The sequence below is a fragment of the Microcaecilia unicolor genome, chromosome 1 (assembly GCF_901765095.1).
Source record: "Microcaecilia unicolor chromosome 1, aMicUni1.1, whole genome shotgun sequence".
Classification (NCBI taxonomy): domain Eukaryota; kingdom Metazoa; phylum Chordata; class Amphibia; order Gymnophiona; family Siphonopidae; genus Microcaecilia; species Microcaecilia unicolor.
The window spans coordinates 309,994,724-310,018,956 of NC_044031.1; the positions used below are offsets into that span (position 1 = coordinate 309,994,724).

The 24,233-nt window shown below is 42.8% G+C and overlaps 1 protein-coding gene across 1 annotated transcript in view; it reads right to left on the bottom strand.

Annotated features, from left to right (window-relative positions):
• LOC115460233 (GRB2-related adaptor protein 2-like) overlaps nt 1-18,003 on the bottom strand; it is a 161,800-nt gene extending 143,797 nt beyond the window's left edge. Inside the window, exon 1 of the mRNA XM_030190048.1 lies at nt 17,954-18,003. The gene's annotated coding sequence lies outside the window, so the exon portion shown is untranslated. The remainder of the gene's footprint in view (nt 1-17,953) is intronic.
• Nucleotides 18,004-24,233: the final 6,230 nt, after the last annotated feature.

The following is a 24,233-nucleotide window of genomic DNA, read 5'->3' on the forward strand; positions in this document are numbered from 1 at the left end:
GCTATGGTACTTAGGTGCTACCTTATAGAATAGTGCCTAGTGTACAGAGGCACCTGTCAATTTGATGGCACCTTTGACGTGTGTAGGTGGTGCCTACTTTTAGGCACAACTTTATCAAATTACCCCAATAGAGTACACATACACATTTACATCTTCAGACGAGCTGGAAATGCGTGCATCAGCATTTGCACACTGTTTATATTGGATATGAGAGCCTATTTTATAAATGCATAGCGGTGCCTATGTTGCTTTTGTAAAATAAGCTTAAACTTAGAGAATGACGACTTCCGGTGATGTCATCGATAAGATGGCTGCTTCAGCCTGAAGCTCTGTCTGAACCCTGATTAATAAAATGAAATTTTAACCTGTTAACTCTTACTATCTGCACCAGACAGTACTGTTGCTCCTTTGGAGGATCCCCACGCAAATGCCCTTTTGAAATTAAGCAGTACTTTCTGGCACCCGGCCGCGATGAGTTTGGCGGACCATGTGGTCCAATAAATGCTGATGTGGCTTGTTAGTCTCGGGTGACGAAGCACACTCCATGGATCAGGAGGACCCCTTGCCTTCTGATGGCTATGCTCCTCTGACCAAGAAAAACCTTCAGGTCTTGCTACATGAATTAAAACTTGATTTACAGAAGGACGTGGCCCAGTGCATGTCTGAACTCAAAATGCTCATACAGGACCGCCAAGGAGGCCTGGAGGACCTGGGGGCCCACGTAGAGGAAACAGAACAGCAGCTGGAGACTTAAGAAGTGGTTGGATATAGATAGTTGGTTAAAAGAGAACACTATTTTATTGGATACTTTCAGTGAGAAGATTGATGACATTTGGATTACTGCAACTCTTTGTACCTAGGTATCTCGTCAAAATTGATGTTAATGTTGCAGTTAATCCAAAATACCGCAGCCATGCTGATACAGTAAAGTCTCAATTATCTGACCTAAACGGGACTGACCCATTGTCGGATAAAGGAAAAGTCAGATAATATATGTAACCCAAGTCTCACCCGTGCACTAGCTCCAGCCCCAGGCCACAAAAAAAAATCCTTTCACAGTCTTCGCTCACTCTTAGGCCACTCTCACCACACATCTCATTTCCAGTCCACTTACAGTCGAATTGGGGTAGGTCAATGATCTGGAACAGCGATCCGGGAGTTTGGGAAAATAAAGTGTGATGCAACAAAAATTAGAGAATGAGATGGGGGCAAAATTTGTCCCTATCCACATCCCCTCCCTGACCCTGCAGCAGTAAAAAAAATCTCATTTGTACAAAAAGCGAGCAATTGTCTTTTATTGAAAATGATGGAACTAGTGCGCTGTGGAAGGCATTTGTTACCATCCACGTGGATGATGAAAGCTGCAGTTTTGTCATGTGCAAGAAGAGATGGAGTTTGAGTTTGCAGGGATGGGGAAACATTTGTCCCCATGTCATTCTCTACTTAAAATAGGGACCTTCTTGGACTTCTGTCAGAGCGGAGAAAAAAAAATGAGGCTCCATATCTGGTAGATTGATCTGCTTTCCTTGCGTTAGGGGAACACAGATATACCCTAGCTATCTTGGGAGCTATCAAGCCTTATATATCTCTGATTTAATCTGATATCTGAGTGCTTTTCTTTGTTGGATGCAGCTGTGATAAAATTGTTGGATGCTCAGTACTTCTGCAAACAGGCAAACATAATGCTCTGTTTGAATAAGCTGCACACATAGTTGGAAATCCAGTGTAAACCACCCTCATCTATTTTTGTTTTCTTCTAGAGAAACACCACAATTTCATTACTACTAAACCCTTACCAACCTGTGGCCAGCTGTGTAGCTCAGGCGGTAGTACTGCAGATACAGACTGGGCCGGTGCTAGGGTCTCTGGCACCCCCCTACAAGCTATTAGTTGTTGACACCCCTCCCCCCCAGGTCCAGCATCTCCCTTCTCTTTTCTCCATCCCCCTTCTGCCACCCCACCCCCCTTTTCAACCCAATGCCTTAGAAGGTGAAGAACAAAAGTTTTTTTGTTTTTTTTTTTACTCAACAGATTTTTAATTTATTTGAAAGCTTCCCATATGTAGATATAAATATCATGAAATAAAATGGAATATCACTAAGACTGCTTAAAACATTATTGTAGCTGGTGGAAACAGAACTAATATAGGCTATATTTCGTGCTCCTTTTTCTATACTGTTCCATACAATACAGTAGAGCCAAATTTCTGTGAGGATATCCTGTTTACTGATGGGTTCATCTTAACTGTTGCTGTAATCTGCCTTGGGAAGCCTGGTGTTTGGAAGTAAAATTAAACTCTCCTTTCATTGGGACACATGGAATCACACCTTCACCTCATCTCTTTTGTACAAATAGATTATTCTGTTTTGAGCATGTTTCAGGGATAAGTGGTTTTCATAAGTGAAAATAATATTTTCTTTCATGCAGATCTCTCATTTGCTTAAGCATAACTAAATGGGCTATAAGCCCCTAATGCAGTCCATTGGTTTATCTTATACTGTGTCAAAACCTCCCCCCACCCACACTGCCATAGTTGCCACTGTCGCCGCCATCCCCCTCCCTTATACCACAAGCCCACACACACTGCAGTCCTTCCTTGAAGGGCCCACCCACCCTGGTGGTGTAGTGGCCTCTGCAGCTGCAGGAAAGAATCCCACTCTTTCCTGCCCGCTGCTGCAGCTCTGTTTCTGCAGGTGGCGCCATCGTGTTTAAAAAATGGCTGCCAAGACTGCTGCTAGAAGCCTCGCAGCCATTTTTAAAACACAGCGGCGCCACCCACGGTTCAGAAGAGCAAAGCAGAGACGGAGCAGCGGCAGCGGGCAGGAAAGAGTTGGATTCTTTACTGCCCCCATAGCCGCAAAATGCACTACACCACCAGGGTGGGCCCTGGCCTTCAAGGTAGGTCTTGGGACAGATGTAGTCTATGGTGGCAGTGACCAGTGGAGCGCAGCGCAACAAGTATACATGGCAGTTTCTGGTGCCCCCCTGCCATACATACCCTGCTTACCGCATTCCACTGGCCCTGGATACAGACTCAGATGCCCTGCCTCCTTCAGGGATAGTGGGAACAGTGGAGGTTGTGCACTCAGACCCAGGGGGAGGGAAGATGACTGCCACTGCTGGCTAAGAAGAAACACCAAGGATGTGCCACAGAGAATGCTCTCCCTCCATAGACCAGGACAAGCTCCCCAAGTCACCTGAGAATGATATCTAAGAGGTGGATCAATGGCAACCACTGAAAGAGGAAAAAGGAGAGAAACCAAAAAATAAATAGAAATTTGCAGTGTAGTCTTATGGTTAGACTCAGGGGCAGTGAAATGTCTTTTTGTAAGGGGAGAGCCCAAGCTCTGCCCTCAACTGCACCCCAACCCCAGCATCCTCTTCCCAGCTATTCCATGGTCCAGTATCCTCTCCTCCTAGGTCTCCACGCATGGCATCCAACATCTCTTTCCTTCCCTACCTCTCACTCCTCCCATGTTCTCCAGCATGTCTCCCTTCTGTGGTCTCCAGCATCTCTTTCCTTCCTTCTACCTCCCCCCTCCCCTTCGAGGTGTCCAGCATCTTATCTCCCTTCTTCCAGGGCAGCAATGCTATAATCAGCATTAAAGAAGACACATTGCGGCTGGCCAGTGTGGGGCCTTGAACAGAACAGCCACTGTACCACACTGCAAAGGGAAAAGGATCTTTGTCTAGCCCAGCCATAGCAGCACAAAATGCAAAGGAGTGTTGAGAAGCAAATGGTCCTGGAAAAAAGCAGAGAATACAGCAGATATCCCCTGGATCTGAGAAAGGAGGGTCAGGCAGCTCAGAAAACTACATCTGTAACTATATCTGAGTTCAATCCAGCTGTGATAGGTATTCAAGAAACAAAAACATGAGAAAGGCCTGGGGATTAGAGAATTCTGGGAGAATTAAATGGCTGTAAATGTATGATGTTATTTTTATCTCTGCATTTAGAAATGTTAATGTTGTTAAGTCTGTCCTTTTTGCTTGAAGACTATTTTGGTTCAAATCCCTACTTCTGGCATGGGCCAAGTTACTGAGGGCTGGTAAAGAATTTAAAGTATGGATTAGTTTGCAAACAGTCCCCCAATTATACCATAGGAGTCAATTTTTCACCTATTTGGGGGTACTAAACCCAATGGAAATTACCCCTCCGTGGACACAGTTAAGGAGTTTGCTGAATATTGGGGGTACTTAAGCACTCACAGAGATGTCTCGTATGAGTTATACTGGTCCTAACGATAATAGCCTTGTACAACAGTGTTACCTCTGTAAAGGTGTGCCCCCAGTCTGCCGAGCAGTGCATCATAGCCCTGTGAGGACCACTCCAGACTGCCCAGGGGTTACAGATACATCAGAAATATACATGCAGTTTTCTGTGCTGTGGCATTTGAAAAAGAGAGCAAAGAAGGAACAGTGTTATATAGTTGAAATGTCCCAAAGTGCAGCAAGGTAAATAACTCATCCAAGGTCCACCAGAGAGCAGCGGCAGGGTGAAGTTCAAAGGGGAAATTTGCAGAGATTTCTGCAGGTCTTCCAGGAACCCCCTCCCCTCCCCTTCATTTATAGAACATAACTTTGTGAACTTGAAGTGATGAACAACTCCCAAATAAACAACAAAGATACCTTTTAAGGACAACTAAAGCTTCAAGACAAATAAACTGTAACCTACAGTATCCCCTGATCAATTCCTATGTACAGCTATAAAAGTAAGCTGACAGTTCTCCTGTCTTGCTTTAGATCAGGCCTCCCTGGGATTACAATTTTCTAGCAGTCTCTTCTTAAAGTAGCCTAACTTCTCTCCTTCACTTTATTCTCTGGGGTTTTCTTTGCAAGTCCAAGGTTTTTTGTTTGTTCTGTTTCTTTTAAAGCCCAGCATATATTTTATGCAGGGTGAAAATATTTCCGCAGCAGTGGTAGCTGTGGGCATAGGCGGTCGGTGGCCCAACTATTTGGGGAGGCTAAAGGGGCGGGGTTAGGGGTGGGGCCAGGGGTGGAGCTTAAATCCATAATTTTCTGATAACACACAGAAAAAAAAAAAAGTCACAATTAATACCTTTTATTAAATTTAGATATTAGATATGTATCATATGTCAAAGAATAAAGTGGTTGCTCAAAGCATATACTAACTACAATAGCTCAATTGCAAAACACTATGCACAACTTTGTGCAAAAACACACTCAGAACCTTACTGTACCATAAATATTATACTGGGCAGAACCTAATACACCAATATACCACCCATACGGAAAATGCAGACTGTCAACAATATGAAACAAGGGATCATAATATCACAATTCTCATGTACAGCCACAAAACACCCTAATTCATGTTTAATGTGGGATAAAATGCCATAAATAAGTAAATAAATATAAACTTTTAATGTTGAGCACCTGATTCTCAAAGTGGACATATTCCATACACTATAATGAAAATAAAATGATCTTTTCTACCTTTGTTGTCTGGTGACTTTGTTTTTCTGATCATGCTGGTCCAGTATCCGATTCTGCTGCTATCTGTCCTCTTAACTCCGTTTCCAGGGCTTCCTTTCCATTTATTTCTTTCCTTTCCTCCTTTCTTCTTCATTTCTGGTCCTCAGCTTCTGCCTATTTTCTTCATCCATGTGCAGTTTTTCTCCTCTCTTCCTTTTCCCTCATCTCATCTCCTTCCTCTCTCTTCCCTCCCCTCCCCTCTATGTCCAGCAATTTCTCCTCTCTCCCCTGCCCCCTCCATTCATCCATATCCAGCAATTCCCCTCTCTCCCTAAGCCCTGCCCTCCCATCCATGCTCCTCTCTCCCCTGCCCCCCTCCATTCACCCATATCCAGCAATTCCCCTCTCTTCTTGAGCCCTGCCCTGCCCTCCCATCCATGTTCATCCATGCTCCTCTCTCCCCTGCCCCCCCCCATTCACCCATATCCAGCAATTCCCCTCTCTCCCTGAGCCCTGCCATCCCATCCATCTCCCTCTCTCCCCTGCCCCAACTGCCCACCCTCTTCTCCCCCCCCCCAAGATCCCTTTGCTTTTTTTTTCTTTTAAATTTACCTCTGAGTCCGGCAGCGCAGCGTCAGTGAAAGCACTTCTCTTCGCTCAGTGTCCCCCCTTCTTCTGATGTCATGACGTCAGAAGAAGGCGGGACACTGAGCAAAGGGAAGCGCTTTCACTGGGAGCGCTTTCACTGACGCTGTTGCTGCACTGCCGGACTCGGAGGTAAAATTTAAAAGAAAAAAAAAAAGGAAAGGGATCTTGGGGGAGAGAAGAGGGTGGGCAGTTGGGACATGGGAGCGGAAGGGCAAGGTAAGCATGGCGTGGTGGTGCCCTCCAGAGATCAGCGCCCCCCTGCCATGCTTACCGTGTTGTTGGGCCGGCCCTGGGTGCAAGACTCGCACGGGAGGACGGCTGGATGAAGCCTCTTATATGGGGCGCCTATGGTGTGGGATATTCAAATGGGAAACTCCATTGGAAGTTTCCTTTTGAAAACTAACCTGCGGCCTACAAGCTGTCCTCACTCTCAAAGTTTAAGAGGTTTCCTGGCCAGACCACACCAGCTTATGTTTGTTGTCTGTTGGTGAAGGTGGAAAATAAAATCATCTGCAACCTGGTTCATAAAATTCTGACAGGTTATTTATTCTCCTGAGAGTCTTTCTAATATGGTACAATTAATTGGTACAATCAATTATGGTTGCAACAAAGACCATTTAATATTGACTTTTCCATCTGTAAAAAACATTCTTGTTAAATGATAAATCTTTTAACTTTTTCTCAGTGACATTTTGGAATTCTCTGCCTCACTTGGGGCTCTTTTACTAAGGCACACTAGCATTTATAGCACACACTAAATGTTAGTGACGTCCATGGATGTCGCTAATTTTTAGCGTGCCTTAAATATTAGCGTGTGCTGAAAATGCTAGTGCGCCTTAGTAAAAGAGGCTCTTGGTATGTTTATATGTTGATTATCTGCGCTTTCGGAAAGATCTGAAATCCTATTTACTCACTGAATTTTTTAATTTGTGATTGTTACTTTAACTGTAATTTCTAAAGTTATGTTTAGCTCTTGATACATTACCTATTTGTAGGAACTAGGTGGGATATAAGTGTATATATAACATAACATAACATCCTATGAACTCTCACAGAGGGGTTGCATAAATAATCGGAGTCATGCATATTGCAACAAAGCTGATTCTTCCCAGAAAATGGAAGGCCTTTGCGAAATAGGGTGTATTTATAATTATTTGCTGTCGTTCATAAATAACGTTCTGTGTCAGCTTTTTCAAACTCCTTCTTTTGGTTGAGTAACTCGCATAGTTAATTTGCTACAGCCTGGGTTGATGGCAGGTCTCCTTCAGTACTTCTGTCTTTCTCTTCTCCAATGTAGCACAGGATGCTGGGTCATAACTGAAAGACTGGATTCCTGTCTTCTCAGTTTTTATATATAAATGGGCAATATGGATGATATCTAATATCAAACAGCCTGCAGAACATTAAATGCTGTAATTGAATAAGATGCATAGAATTATCATTCTCACTGCACAGCCACAAAATTCTTCTTTCTGCCCTCATCCATCATGACTCCGCCTATCAGTCACTTCTCCTACCATTCTGGTGTCCCACAAGGTTTCGCCAACATGATAATAAGGCTTCTTGGTAGCATCTTATCTACTGCTTTGCTGTAGATTTCAGCGATACCTCATCTTGGTATTATCAGGCCTGCTCCATCGCTCTCCTCTCTACATAGTGACATTTGTAGCTTTTCTGCTCACTGAACGACTGGAAATGTCAGACTGTATATTCATCTGTTCTCTTCTTCCTTAAAAGAGAACAGGAGGCTGTCTGGGACCAGGATTTTTTTGTATTATTATGAAGGCAATAATCACATCCAGAACAAAGAATTAGAGAACTAAAGAAGCCCTCCTGATCTTGTTTAAATCCAGATGTGAACTCTTTGTCAGAGGATTTCTTACTTGGCTCCCTTTCCTTCCATCCTATTTATAAGCCCTAGTTCAAAAAATTGAGAAAATCTAATGCTAGTTACATGTTATATAATAATCTTTGCAACTGCTCATTAAGAGGGTATTGCCGACATGTGATGACCAAGAAGGCACCATTTTTGGCCTATTTTCTAAAGTTACATAGATGCCTATATGTGTCTTTATTAAATATTAGGGGTAAACCAGCATTTGCAGCTAGATTGATGACATTTACACCTGCTTGGGAGTGGGTGTAAATGTGGGTGTGTGAAATGTGTGTGCAAATCATGCCTCCGCCCATGCGTCACCCAAACTCCACTCCAGAACACGCCTCCATGTGGGTCATGTAAAAGCACATGCCTTGTTTTCACCATGTGTACTTTTACCTTTGTAACCTCTGGGGTAATTTTTAAAAATTAATTATTAACAACCCAAAGTGATATCATTAAAGCTACAAGCTAACATTCTTAAATACAGTGTAACTAGTTCGACAGCCACAACTATTACAGTATTGCAAAAAACAAACCAGAAACTTAATAGTTTAGATGATTATGTTATTGTTATGTTTTCTGTCCCCCCTTTCCCCTTCCCCAAATATCTTTCCCCCTCCCACCTACCCCCCTATCCCTTTCTCAATTAACCAAATACAAACCAAATCCGGCAGTATTTCTTACACCTGAGGTAATTTTATAAAAGCCTTTTTATGTGTATAAAAAGTCATTCCAGGTGAAATTTACCCCATAAGTCCATAAGCATTGCTATACAGAGACAGATCGAAGGTCCATCAAGCTCTGTATCCTGTTTCCAACAGTGGCCAATCCAGGTCACAAGTACCTGGCAAGATCCCAAAGGAATAAAACACTTTTTATTCTTCTTATCTTAGAAATAAACAGTGGATTTTCCCAAGTCTATTTTAATAATGGCTTACAGACTTTTCTTTTACAAACTTGTCCAAACTTTTTAAAAACCCTGCTAAGCTAACTGCAATTACCACATTCTCTGGCATCCAATTCCAGAGTTTAACTACACACGTTGAATGAAGAAATATTTTGAGTTGTTTTAAATTTACTACTTGGTAGCTTCATTGCATGCCCCCTAATCCTTCTATTTTTGAAAAAAATAAACAAGCCCCTAAACTGGTGTTTTTCAATTGGTATGATGCAGTGTATCCCTAGGTGTGCTGCAGTGAAGTGCTGCAAGGGAACGGGGTTTGCAGTAATCCCACAAAGTCTAAGGGGATCCTGCGGGAATCCACTCCAGGTTTGTGGGGATCCTGTGGGGATGGAGATAGTTCCTGCAGGGTTCCCGTGGGAGTGTATGAACCTCTCATTGACCACCTACCTACCCAGGGTCCTGGATCCAAGACGGTCAAGTACCGCCTCTTCCTCCCTTCAATAATTCAGCACAGCTGCACTTGCTCTCTGCCCAAGCTGATGCATCAAGGCTCACACTGACACATGTACGGGCCAGAGGCATCAGAGGTCACCTGATCTACTGGTGCATGCTTGTGGTGACATCCATGTACATCTGCCCCCCTCCCCCAGCGAAACATACAAAAACATCCACAAGGGGGCACTATAGGCTTGGGATCACCAATTAAGAATTCTACTGAATGCGGTAGGCTGCAACATTGCCCCAAATCGTTCCCAGATCCACTGAAAGCGCACTCCTTGAGAAGAAATGTCTGAGATGCTAATAGTGAAATCATCTGTGTTCACCAAAGTTCCAAAGAGGGCTCAGTAGCATCCATCCAGCATAGAAGTATAGATTTATTTCCCGTGAGTATGGTCCTTCGCAGAAAGACACTTAGACCAGGAGGCTTTGGTGTCACCAATTGAAATCCATCAAACAGCAGGTTCAGCAAAACAGTTAATCCATGAGACCATTGGGTTGAAATATGTTGAAATACCTGTGACCAAAAGAAGGAAACCTTCGAGCAGTCCAAGAAAACAAGAAGGCAGATGATCCACAAAATCCAATATGGAAGCAAACAAAAGAGCAGATCGCTAGGTGGTATTAATCAGACTTTATTGGAGAAATAATCGCCCGACACAGACTGTGTTTTGCCCACAAGGGCTGCGTCAGGGGCTCTAAAATAACAAACAGTAATAAAATAAATAAATAAATAAATCAATAACATATATAACACCACTCATAATATATATAGAAAAATAAATGTAGAAAAATAAATAAAGAGCTAAAGAAAGAAGTACATAGGATACCATGACGTGTGCAATAACAAAATTACACATAATCATAATTAAACAGTAATAAATACAAATTATATAACCAAAAACTCTATTAAAACAATGATCCTCCTAGTGAAATGATCACATATTCAAATTATATATCCATAAATATAAAATGCAGCCTAATAAACATATACAAGCGATCATATACTACAGCATAGCGCAATAAAAATATCAAAATTACAACATATAATAAAAGATAAAAGTTAATCTAAAGGTGAGAAAAAATATATATAATATATAATGACTCACTTCAGTTGCTGTGATATTAAACAAACGAAGCTGACCTGCTGTTTATATGCTTTTGCTTTGTTTAATATCACAGCAACTGAAGTGAGTCATTATATGTTATATATATTTTTTCACACCTTTAGATTAACTATTTTTCCTCTCATGTCACTGTCTTCTATATTAGATTAGAAGAATGTCCAATATCTTTTATTATATGTTGTAATTTTGATATTTTTATTGCGCTATGCTGTAGTATATGATCGCTTGTATATGTTTATTAGGCTGCATTTTATATTTATGGATATATAATTTGAATATGTGATCATTTCACTAGGAGGATCATTGTTTTAATATTGTTTTTTGGTTATATAATTTGTATTTATTACTGTTTAATTATGATTATGTGTAATTTTGTTATTGCACACGTCATGGTATCCTATGTACTTCTTTCTTTAGCTCTTTATTTATTTTTCTACATTTATTTTTCTATGTATATTATGAGTGGTGTTATATATGTTATTGATTTATTTATTTTATTACTGTTTGTTATTTTAGAGCCCCTGACGCAGCCCTTGTGGGCGAAACACAGTCTGTGTCAGGCAATTATTTCTCCAATAAAGTCTGATTAATACCACCTAGCGATCTGCTCTTGTTTGCTTCAACCTTCGAGCAGTGCCAGAACATATGACTCAAAGTAGATGGAACTCTGTTATTTCTACTGACTACCTAATGGCTTGCGGAGTGCCATAGGGTTCCATTCTCTCTCCAATCTGATCTAATTTATATTAAACCTGTAGCTTATCTTATATCTGCCCACAGTATTAGCTATCATCTCTTCACAGATGATACTGTTGCCTGAAAGCAGAATGTCGTATGTGAAAGGTTTCTATATGAACTGCGATAGACATATATTTCAGTACACTGCTGTAAGATCTTCTTGAATGCCAAACTGTTGATTTGATACTTTTGATACTACTACTAAAAAAATTAAAATTTGATATTTTATACTTCATTTCTCATTTTCTCTGTTTCACATCAAGCACATGTACAACAGTTTTGCTATCAGGCAATGATATAGAGATGCTGCTTACTGTTGATAATCAATGATCAGGATTGGACAATGCAGAGGTTAACAGTGCCTGGCCAAGGTGTCACTAAAATTGGTTAGAACCAGCTCAAACTTAATCCACAGAAAACTGAAGTATTATGGTCAGGACTCGCTCAAGGGATAGTGGTGCCCTGAGCCAACTTGCTTTGGTGGCACTCCTGCCCCCCATCACATTGCATCATAATAACATAAGAATAGCCATACTGAGTCAGACCAATCGTCCATCTAGCCCAGCATCCTGCCTCCAATAGTGGCCAATCCAGGTCACAAACACCTCGCAGAAACCCAATTAGTAGTATCATTCAGTGGTGCCAATCCTGGGGCAAGAAGTGGCTTCCCCCATCTCCATCTCATAAACAGACTATGAACTTTTCCTCTAGGAAACTGTCCAAACCTTTTTTAAACCGCTGTTACCGCATCCTCCCACAACAAGTTCCTCCTATTTGTTTTAAAATTAATTCCATGTAAATTCATTGAGTGTCTCCTAGTCTTTGTACTCTTTGAAAGAGTGAAAAATCGATTCAATTCTACAACAATCAGGATTTTATAGACTTCAATCATATCCCTCCTCAGCCGTCTCTTTTCCAAGCTGAAGGGTCCTAACCTCTTTAGCCTTTCCTCATATGGAAGCAGTTCATCCCCTTTATCATTTTGGTCGCTCTTCTTTGAATGTTTTCTAGATATAAGTACATAAGTAATGCCACACTGGGAAAAGACCAAGGGTCCATCGAGCCCAGCATCCTATCCACGACAGCGGCCAATCCAGGCCAAGGGCACCTGGCAAGCTTCCCAAACGTACAAACATTCTATACATGTTATTCCTGGAATTGTGGATTTTTCCCAAGTCCATTTAGTAGTGGTTTATGGACTTGTCCTTTAGGAAACCGTCTAACCCCTTTTTAAACTCTGCCAAGCTAACCGCCTTCACCACGTTCTCCGGCAACATATTCCAGAGTTTAATTATGCGTTAGGTGAAAAAATATTTTCTCTGATTTGTTTTAAATTTACTACACTGTAGTTTCATCACATGCCCCCTAGTCCTAGTATTTTTGGAAAGCGTGAACAGACGCTTCACATCCACCTGTTCCACTCCACTCATTATTTTATATACCTCTATCATGTCTCCCCTCAGCCGTCTCTTCTCCAAGCTGAAAAGCTCTAGACTCCTTAGTCTTTCTTCATAGGGAAGTCGTCCCATCCCCGCTATCATTTTAGTCGCCCTTCGCTGCACCTTTTCTAGTTCCACTCTATCTTTCTTGAGATGCGGTGACCAGAATTGAACACAATACTCAAGGTGCGGTCGCACCATGGAGCGATATAACAGCATTATAACATCCTCACACCTGTTTTCCATACCTTTCCTAATAATACCCAACATTCTATTCACTTTCCGAGCCGCAGCAGCACAATGAGCAGAAGGTTTCAGTGTATTATCGACGATGACACCCAGATCCCTTTCTTGGTCCTTAACTCCTAACGTGGAACCTTGCATGACGTAGCTATAATTCGGGTTCTTTTTTCCCACATGCATCACCTTGCACTTGCTCACATTAAACTTCATTCCGCTCTATCTTTTTTGAGACCAGAATTGAATGCAGTACTCAAGGTGAGGTCACACCATGGAGCGATAGAGGCATTATAATATTCTTGGTCTTATTTTGCATCCCTTCCCTAATAATTCCTAGCTCCTGTTTGCTTTTTTTGGCGACCGTCACACACTGGACAATGTATTGTCTACAATGACACCTAGACCTTTTTCTTGAGTGCTGATTCCTAAGGTGGACCCTAGCATCAGATAACTATGATTCGGATTATTCTTCCCAAAATGCATCACTTTGCATTTGTTCACATTAAATTTCATCTGCCATTTGGATGCCCAGTCTTCCAGTTTCCTAAAGTCTTCTTGCAATTTATCACAATCCACATGCGTTTTGACAACTTTGAATACTTTTGTGTCATCTGCAAATTTAATCACCTCACTTGTCGTTCCAATTTCCAGATCATTTATAAATATGTTAAATAGCATTAGTATCAGTACAAATCCCTCTGGCTCTCCACTATTAACCCTCCTTCACTGGGGAACTGAGTTTGATTCCCACTTCAGGCACAGGCAGCTCCTTGTGACTCTGGGCAAGTCACTTAACCCTCCATTGCCCCAGGTACAAATAAGTACCTGTATATGTAAGCTGCATTGAGCCTGTCATGAGTGGGAAAGCGTGGGGTACAAATGTAACAAAATATTTTTTTAACCCTATCTTCTGTTTTCTGTCCAATAACCAATTCTTAATTCACAGAAGGACGTTGCCTCCTATCCCATGACTCCTTTATTTTCTCAGGAGTCTCATGAGGTACATTGTGAAAAGCTTTCTGAAAATCTAGATACACTACATCCACAGGCTCATATTTATCGACATGTTTATTCACACCTTCAAAGAAATGAAGCAAATTGGTGAGGCAGCACCTCTTTTGGCTGAATCCATGCTGACTCTATCTCATTAAACCATGTTTGTCTAAGTGTTCCGTAATTTTATTCTTTACTTTGCCCAGCACGTCAGGCTTACCAGTCTGTAATTTCCTGGATGACCCCTTGAACCCTTTAAAAAAATCGGCATCACACTGGCCACCCTACAGTCTTCAGGTACTATGGACAACTGTAATGACAGCTTACAGGTCACTAGAAGCAGATCATCAATTTCATGTTTGAGTTCTTTCAATACCTTGGGGTGTATACCATCCAGTCCAGGTGATTTATCACTATTTAACTTGTCAATTTGGTTCAGTACATCTTCCAAGTATATTCCTTCCCTTCACACTTGGAACTTCTATCCATAAAGATTCCACGCTGCTATCTGTTTTATGTACAATGTTTATTTTGTTTGACTGAATTCCCTCTTTAACATATGCAATTCCCCCCCCTCCAATTTGATCCACACTATCATTGCAATGTAATTTATGCCCTACTAACACAGTGTCCCATTGATTGTCCTCCTTCTACCAGGTCTCTGAGATGCCTATTATTTCTACCTTTTAATTTAATGCTACATACTCCAATTCTCCTATCTTATTTTTAAAACTCCTAGCATTTGTATAGACACTTCAAATTGCCTTTTTTTCTTTGCATCTACAGTCTGCTTTGAAGTTAATAGGGATAATTTGCATCCTTTGCTCTGTTCTCCCATTGAACACTCCTGGCTTTCTTTCACCATTATTGGAACTTTTCTATCGGGATTCCCTAAACATCCTGTTTCAATAGTATCCTTCAAAGATACTCCGCAACAAACCATGCGCTCCTGGGTGACTGTTGGCTCCCCCCTCCCCCATTTATTTAGTTAGCACCAGCAGCCTGGTTCCATCTCAGTTAAGGTGGAGCCCATCCTTTCAGAACAGGCCCCCCCCAACCCCTCCCCAGAATGTTGCCCAGTTCCAAACAAATCAAAATCCCTCATCTCTGCACCATTGTCTCAACCACACATTGAGACTTCGGAGCTCTGCTAGTCTCTTGGGCCCTGATCGTGGAACGGGGAGCATTTCTGAAAATGCTGCCCTGGAGGATATGGATTTCAGCTTTCTACCTAGGATCCTAAATTTGGCTTCCAGAACCTCCCTCCCACATTTTCCTTTATTATTGGTAGCCACATGTATTAAGACAGCTGGCTCCTCCCCAGCACTATCTAAAATCCTATCTAGGTGACGCGTGAGGTCCACCACCTTCACACCAAGCAGGCAAGTGACCTGGCGATCCTTATGTCCACCAGCAACCCAGATAGCTACATGCCTAATAATAGAATCAACAACTACAACAACTGTCCTAACACTTCGCTCCTGTGGAGAAGCTCCTGGAGACACATCCTCGGTGTGAGAGGAAATTGAATCCCTGGTGGGCTGGTCCTGGCTACATGATTACTTCCAACTTCACCAAAGTGATGCTCTCCTTTTAGGATACCTCCCTCCTCCAAGGCAGCATAGGGGTTGCCAGACTGGAGGTTGGATTTCTTTACAACTTCTCTGTAGGCTTCCTCTGTATACATCTCTGTCTCCCTCAGCTTGAACGGACTCGTTCTCTGAGAGCTAGGAGCTCTTTGCATCGAGCACAAACATATAACCTCTCGCCAACTGGGAGATAATCATACATGTGACACTCAATGCAAAAGACTGGATAGCACTCCTCTCGCTGCTGGACTGCTGTCTGCATCTTAGTACTAGGGATATTAGATTAATATAAAGAGCTTTAAGATTATATGGTATAATATGTAATTTATTTAGTGTTAAGTTAACCAGCTCCGGAAACCCAGAAATTCAATACCGGTGCCAGACCTGACATTGAATTTCCAGGTTTAGTGCCAGTGGCAGTCAGTAAAAGCTGATCGCTGCTGGCTGAATACTGGGCCTTTGGTATCCTACCACCTGCTTAATAAAACATGGGGTCAAAGGTCAAATAGTTATACTGTGTGCCTGATATTCAGTGGTATTTAACTGGCCAGAAATGGCTCCTGGACAGTTAAATAGCTAGTTTATCCACTGAATATTAGCGCTTAGCAGCTGCTAACCTACGTCACCTATTAGGCACAATCACTTACACCAGCTATGCAATGTACACTCAAGACAAGTTACAAACCATGTAAACAGTTCTGAAAATTACATCCATATTTCTAAACTGGACAGTCAATTTGTGGTACAGACAAGTCAATCAAAATAGTACTGCATTTCCAGTTATTACTTAATCATGAACAATAAAAACCCCAAAACCACAATGTGAAGTCCCAAAACTTTCACCAATTCATTATTAGAGCTTTCCTCTCTCAGAGAGTACACACGTTTCTTCATGCATGCAATTGTACTTAGATTTTAGCAAAGCCTTTGACATGGTTCCTCACAGGCGACTTAAAAATAAACTGAGTGCACTTGGTATGGGCTCTAAAGTAACTGACTGAGTTAGAAACTGGTTGAGTGGAAATCAACAAAGGGTAGCGGTAAACGGAGCTCACTTTCAGGAAAGGGATGTTACCGGTGGTGTGCCACCAAGGATCGGTTCTTGGTCCAATTTTTTAAAACATTTTTGTAAGTGAAATTGCAGAAGGGTTGTCTGGTAAGGTTTGCCTCTTTGCAGATGATACTAAAATCTGCAGTAGGATAGACACCCCTGATGGTGGAAATAATATGAGTGACCTAGCAAAGCTTGAAAAATAATCTAGAATATGGCAGATAAAATTTAATGCAGTACAGTATTAAGAGTGGTACAAAGAAGAGCGACCAAGAGGAAATGGAACTGCTTCCATATGGGGAAAGGCTAAAGAGGATAGGACTCTTCAGCTTGGAAAAAAGAAGGCTGAGGGGAGATATGATTAAGTTCTATAAAATCCTAAGTAGAATAAGTAAAAGTGAATTGATTTTTCAGTCTTTCAAAAAGTACAGACCAGGGGACACTTGATGAAATTACATGGAAATACTTTTAAAACAAATAGGAGGAAATATTTTTTTCACTCAAAGAAAGCTGTGGAACTCATTGCTGGAGGATGTGGTAATGGCAATTAGCGTATCTAGGTTTAAAAAAAAGGTTTGGACAAGTTCCTGGAGGAAAAGTCCATAGTCTGTTATTGAGATAGATGTGGTGGAAGCCACTGCTTGCCCTGGGATTAGTAGCATGGAATGGTGCTATTATTTGGGTTTTTGCCAGGTAATTGTGACCTGGATTGGCCACTGCAGGAAGCAGGATACTGGGCTAGATGGACCATTGGTCTGACCCAGTATAGCTATTCGTATGTTCTTATGTACTATAAAGGGTGAAGTACTACTGTGCACAAAAGAACAGCAGGGCTTAGGAGTGATTGTATCTAATGATCTTAGGGTGGCCAAACAGATAAAGGTGACGCACAAGCCAGAAGGGTGCTTGGGTGCATAGGGAGAGGAATGGCCAGCAGGGTGCCTCTATATAAGTTTCTGGTAAGACTTTACTTAGGAGTCCTTTTACTAAGGTGCACTAGGCGCTAAAATGTGCCTAACTTGGAAAAATGGCCTAACGTGGGACATACTAAAGCATAAAACTTTAATGCACACACATGCAAAAACTAACTGAGTGCTAAATATATTTTAGGAATTATTTTTAGCGGGTGTGTCGGGGCAGAGTGGGCGTTCCTGTGCTAACCGGTTATCACATCCACATTACAGTGTGCTAACTGGCACATAGATAACGTGGGAGCCCTCATTGCCTACAAAACAGATGGCAGTAAGTGCTCATATGATAATTTTTTTTTAATGGCCGCACGCCAATGGTAACAGTAGTGCATGGCCATAAATGAAATAAACTAGAAAATAATGGGTGTTTATGGCCACAGTAAAAATGGTCTTAGTGTGTGGAAAAGACCTGCATAAGGATGCGCTATGCAAATACTTACCACAGCTCAGTAAAAGAACCACTTAGAGTTAAGTTCTGGAGATGGCACCTTCAGAAAGACAGAAAACAGAGTGAAGTCAATCCAGAGGGCAACTACTGAAATGGTCAGTGGTTTTCACCGTAAAGCATGCATGCAGGAGCTAGGAGAAATCCAGCTCTGTGCTGGAAGTGAATGGTATCAATACTTTTAAACTGATAAAAATTTGGTCATTTACAGTAGCTTGAAAGGGAAGGTACAACAAAGTCAGCTTACAGTTCTTAGATAACCATGCTACAAGCACACTTTCAAACCCAAAATGGGAAGAGAAGGGGTGGAGGCCAACCAATAGGAAAAGCCTCACAAGGCCTAGGGAACAGGGACAGGTGCTTAGGAAGAGCCTATGCCAAGAGAACTAAAATTACATCACTTTCAGGCTTATTTTTGAAAGAGAAGGACGCCCATCTTTTGACACAAATCGCAAGATGGGCGTCCTTCTCACAGGGTCGCCCAAATCAGCATAATTGAAAGCCGATTTTGGTTGTCCCCAACTGCTTTCCGTCGCGGGGACGACCAAAGTTCCCGGGGGCATGTCAGAGGCATAGCGAAGGCGAGACTTGGGCGTGCCTAACACATGGGCATCCTCAACCCATAATGGAAAAAAAAAGGGCGTCCCTGATGAACACTTGGACGACTTTACCTGGTCCTTTTTTTCTTACGACCAAGCCACAAAAAGGTGCCCGAACTGACCAGATGACCACCGGAGGGAATCGGGGATGACCTCCCCTTACCCCCCCAGTGGTCACTAACCCCCTGCCACCCTCAAAAAATTTTTTTTAAATATTTTTTGCCAGCCTCAAATATCATACCCAGCTCCATGACAGCAGTCCCTGGAGCAGTTTTAGTTGGTGCAGTGCACTTCAGGCAGACGGACCCAGGCCCACCCCCCCTACCTGTTACACTTGTGGTGGTAAATGTGAGCCCTTCAAAACCCACCAGAAACCCACTGTACCCATATCTAGGTGCCCCCCTTCACCCATAAGGGCTATGGTAGTGGTGTACAGTTGTGGGTAGTGGGTTTTGGGGGGCTCAGCACACAAGGTAAGGGAGCTATGTACCTGGGAGCTTTTTCTGAAGTCCACTGCAGTGCCCCCTAGGCTGCCCGGTTGGTGTCCTGGCATGTCAGGGGTACCAGTGCACTATGAATGCTGGCTCCTCCCACGACCAAAGGGCTTGCATTTGGTCGTTTCTGAGATCGGCGTCCTTAGTTTCCATTATCGCCGAAAATCAGAAATGACCAAGTCTAAGGACGACCTTCTCTAGGGATGACCTAAATTTCAAGATTTGGGCGTCCCCAACCGTATTATCGAAACGAATGATGGACACCCATCTTGTTTCGATAATACGGGTTTCCCTGCCCCTTTGCCGGGATGTCCTATGAGGACGTCCTCAGGAAAACTTGGGCCCCCTTTCGATTATGCCCCTCCACGTAGTCCTATCCCACTTAAAGAGCACAGGACACATGCAAACAACGAGCATCCTGCCTCCATGAATATGAGGGCAGCACACTGCCTCCAACCCCTCCTCCCCCCGACATGACCCATTGTGATTGGGACACACTGCAGATGAACTGCATAGAAAAACATCGAAAAATGTGTTTCAAAAATAGCAATTTAGTCATTTTTGGAAGAAAAATGTCAATCTGCTGCTTTGTGCAATTTTTGGACGTTTTTCTGTTGCAAAAAAGAGTCCACAAGCCACTCACATACAGATATGGGACAAGAAAACTAAAAAGAAGACAACTTTGACAGAGGGAATCTACTGGCAGTACAATGATTGAATAAACAAGTAAATGAATCAAAAATGATGAGAGCTTTAATATAAATATTTGTTAGAAACAACCATGGCTATGTTTTGGCATAAGCCTGTATAAAGGGTATTGTATTTAAATAAAACAAAGATGGCAATGATCAGGAATTCTATATATGCATGTGATCAAATCAAGTGGGAATCCTTTTGTTTCTTTCAATGATTTGATCTTACAGCCATAAGATATTGCACCATCACTAGGAAACAAATGCTCTGCTTGAAATGAAATAGAAAACTTTCTAGATGTGGTGAAGTATTTATATCTTAGACTTTCAAAAAAATACAATGTGAGCCTTTTACAAAGGAGTGGTAGCTTTCTTAACGTGTGCTAAACACTAGATGACTGTCTCTAGCTTTTAGCATGCGCTAATCATTAGAGCACGCAAATAACGCTACCGCACCTTTGTAAATGACCCCCAATGAGATTTGATGAACTTCATTCCAAACAGTGTTCAACTGAGTAAGATGCTCACCATTCCATTTGTGCATTGAAGATGCTAACCTAAGAATTTCTTCAATCTATTCCAACAACCCCTGATAAATGTCAGAAATTACCTTCAAGTTAATAATGAGGCTGATTACAAACAAAACACAAACTGACAAGCTAGCTTTCAACATTCAAACCTGACCGGCTGCTTAATGTATACGTCCCCTATCTGTGGATTCACAGTGACACTATACAGGTAGTGACATGCCCCTGGAAATCCCTCAAAACCCTTCCTGGTCAATGTACACTCCTGCTCTCTCCCCAGTACATTCCCAGATTCAACACCCTGTCATGATGTTCCAACCTCACACTCTTTCACACATCCATCTCAAACTTCACCCATTTATTCTTCAATCCATACAAAACTACAACTGGAAAACAAAACAGAGTTGCCCCCAACATACAACCAACCAATTGACTCAGCTTCACCTAAAAGTACATGAAACACGATAGCCACATAAGCTCCCCTTCAACAGGGAGCTCAATAATAAATGAGCAAAGTGCATGAACTCATAGTGTTAAGTCAGCAGGTTGGGGACATTGATTCCTGCACCTCTCTGTCAGCTTAATAATCTATATATACAGTGGGGGAAATAAGTATTTGATCCCTTGCTGATTTTGTAAGTTTGCCCACTGACAAAGACATGAGCAGCCCATAATTGAAGGGTAGGTTATTGGTAACAGTGAGAGATAGCACATCACAAATTAAATCCGGAAAATCACATTGTGGAAAGTATATGAATTTATTTGCATTCTGCAGAGGGAAATAAGTATTTAATCCCTCTGGCAAACAAGACCTAATACTTGGTGGCAAAACCCTTGTTGGCAAGCACAGCGGTCAGACGTCTTCTGTAGTTGATGATGAGGTTTGCACACATGTCAGGAGGAATTTTGGTCCACTCCTCTTTGCAGATCATCTCTAAATCATTAAGAGTTCTGGGCTGTCGCTTGGCAACTCGCAGCTTCAGCTCCCTCCATAAGTTTTCAATGGGATTAAGGTCTGGTGACTGGCTAGGCCACTCCATGACCCTAATGTGCTTCTTCCTGAGCCGCTCCTTTGTTGCCTTGGCTGTATGTTTTGGGTCATTGTCGTGCTGGAAGACCCAGCCACGACCCATTTTTAAGGCCCTGGCGGAGGGAAGGAGGTTGTCACTCAGAATTGTACGGTACATGGCCCCATCCATTCTCCCATTGATGCGGTGAAGTAGTCCTGTGCCCTTAGCAGAGAAACACCCCCAAAACATAACATTTCCACCTTCATGCTTGACAGTGGGGACGGTGTTCTTTGGGTCATAGGCAGCATTTCTCTTCCTCCAAACACGGCGAGTTGAGTTCATGCCAAAGAGCTCAATTTTTGTCTCATCTGACCACAGCACCTTCTCCCAATCACTCTCGGCATCATCCAGGTGTTCACTGGCAAACTTCAGATGGGCCGTCACATGTGCCTTCCGGAGCAGGGGGACCTTGCGGGCACTGCAGGATTGCAATCCGTTATGTCGTAATGTGTTACGAATGGTTTTCGTGGTGACAGTGGTCCCAGCTGCCTTGAGATCATTGACAAGTTCCCCCCTTGTAGTTGTAGGCTGATTTCTAACCTTCCTCATGATCAAGGATACCCCACGAGGTGAGATTTTGCGTGGAGCCCCAGATCTTTGTCGATTGACAGTCATTTTGTACTTCTTCCATTTTCTTACTATGGCACCAACAGTTGTCTCCTTCTCGCCCAGCGTCTTACTGATGGTTTTGTAGCCCATTCCAGCCTTGTGCAGGTGTATGATCTTGTCCCTGACATCCTTAGACAGCTCCTTGCTCTTGGCCATTTTGTAGAGGTTAGAGTCTGACTGATTCACTGAGTCTGTGGACAGGTGTCTTTCATACAGGTGACCATTGCCGACAGCTGTCTGTCATGCAGGTAACGAGTTGATTTGGAGCATCTACCTGGTCTGTAGGGGCCAGATCTCTTACTGGTTGGTGGGGGATCAAATACTTATTTCCCTCTGCAGAATGCAAATAAATTCATATACTTTCCACAATGTGATTTTCCGGATTTAATTTGTGATGTGCTATCTCTCACTGTTACCAATAACCTACCCTTCAATTATGGGCTGCTCATGTCTTTGTCAGTGGGCAAACTTACAAAATCAGCAAGGGATCAAATACTTACTTCCCCCACTGTATAAAACTCACCCTCAACGTTCTATTGTCTGATGACGTCACTGAAGCCAAGGTTCGTAAGTTCGAAGCTCTGAAGCCAACAAAATCACAGTCTCGGGGCCCCACCCTCGCATCAAACGTTATGACGTTAGGGTGGAGGCGGAGCAATTCACTCACATCAACGACGGCCAGGGTGCCGTAATGGGCCACCCACTGACGATGAAGGTGCGTTGGGTGGGGGGGCCACAGTCACACATCGACGGCGGCGCAATGCCCTAACAACCAAGGTGCGTTCAGTGGGGGGGGGGGGGGGGGGCACAGGAAAGCCTTGCTAGCGCCCGTTTCATTGGCTCCAGAAACGGGCCTTTTTTTACTAGTTTGCCTATATGTTATGGCAGAAAAGGATAAGCCCAAATCTTGTTTCTACCAGGACGTGCTAATCTTTCTTTTCCCTCTCAGACAATTTTGGGCGGTGTTGCCCATTGTTAGGGAACTATGAAATCTGGAGGGCTTGTAGGATTTACAAATGTTATTTGGAAGATTTTCTTTCAATTAAAATTAGAACAGTGATTCAAGCTCTTATTAGATCTTACTTCAACTTCTACAATGCTCTGTATTTGGGTGTTCCCCTTTCGTACACAGAATGTAGTGGTGTGGGTTTTGTCGGGTCTGTCCTGATCTATTCATCTCTCTCCAGTTTTGAAAAGTTTACACTGGTTGCCTGTTACATGTAGAATTCAGTTTAAGATCTTGACCCTTATCTTCAACGTGCTGTGTGATGAAATTCCAACATTGTTACCTTCTTCCCTGCATCCTTATCAACCTGCATGCATTTTGAGGTCTGCAGAAAAATTGTTGTTGCTGTACTGCCATTCCACCAGGTTAGGTGGAATAGTTATAGATCTTTGATCTTTTCTGTGGAATACTTTACCACAGGATTTATGTGGAGGTATATTTTCAAAGCACTTAGACTTACAAAGTTTCGTGGAGGGGCATAATCGAACGCAAACGCCCATGTGTAAGAACGTCCATCTCCGAGAACTGGTCAGGAAAGGGGTGGGCCGAATCGTATTTTCGAAAAAGATGGATGATTATCTTTAGTTTCGACAATACGGTTTGTGCCAGGCAAATGCATTGGATGTGGGCGTTTTTGAGATGTGGGCATTTGTTTGAGCTGGGCGTTTTTGTTTTTCAGCGATAATCGAAACAGAAGCGTCCCAGCTCAAAAATGACCAAATCCAAGGCTTTGGGTCGTGGGAGGGGCCAGGATTCATAGTGCACTGGTCCCCCTCACATGCCAGGACACCAACCGGGCACCCTAGGGGGCACTTTTAAAAAATAGAAACAAACATTAAATTACCTCCCAAGTGCATAGCTCCTTTACCTTGGGTGCTGAGACCCCCAAATCCCCCCAAAACCCACTCCCCACAACTCAACACCATTACCATAGCACTTAATGGTGAAGGGGGCACCTACATGTGGGTACAGTGGGTTTTGGGGGGGGGGTAGAGGGCTCCCATTTACCACCACAAGTGGTACATGTAGGGGGGGGATGGGCCTGAGTCCACCTGCCTGAAGTGCACTGCATTGCCCACTAAAACTGCTCCAGTGACAGGACTTGTTGCTGCTGTATAACCTTGGCACAGCAGTTCACACCGTAAGACTAATCTCGCTGAAAACGTCCTTTATTTCAATAACCGCGTTTACTCACAGTTAACTGCAGATCACAGGTTGTGCCCCACTGGCAACAAGTCTCCCTGGTACTGAGATTAGCAGTAGCTCAGAGCTGGCAGA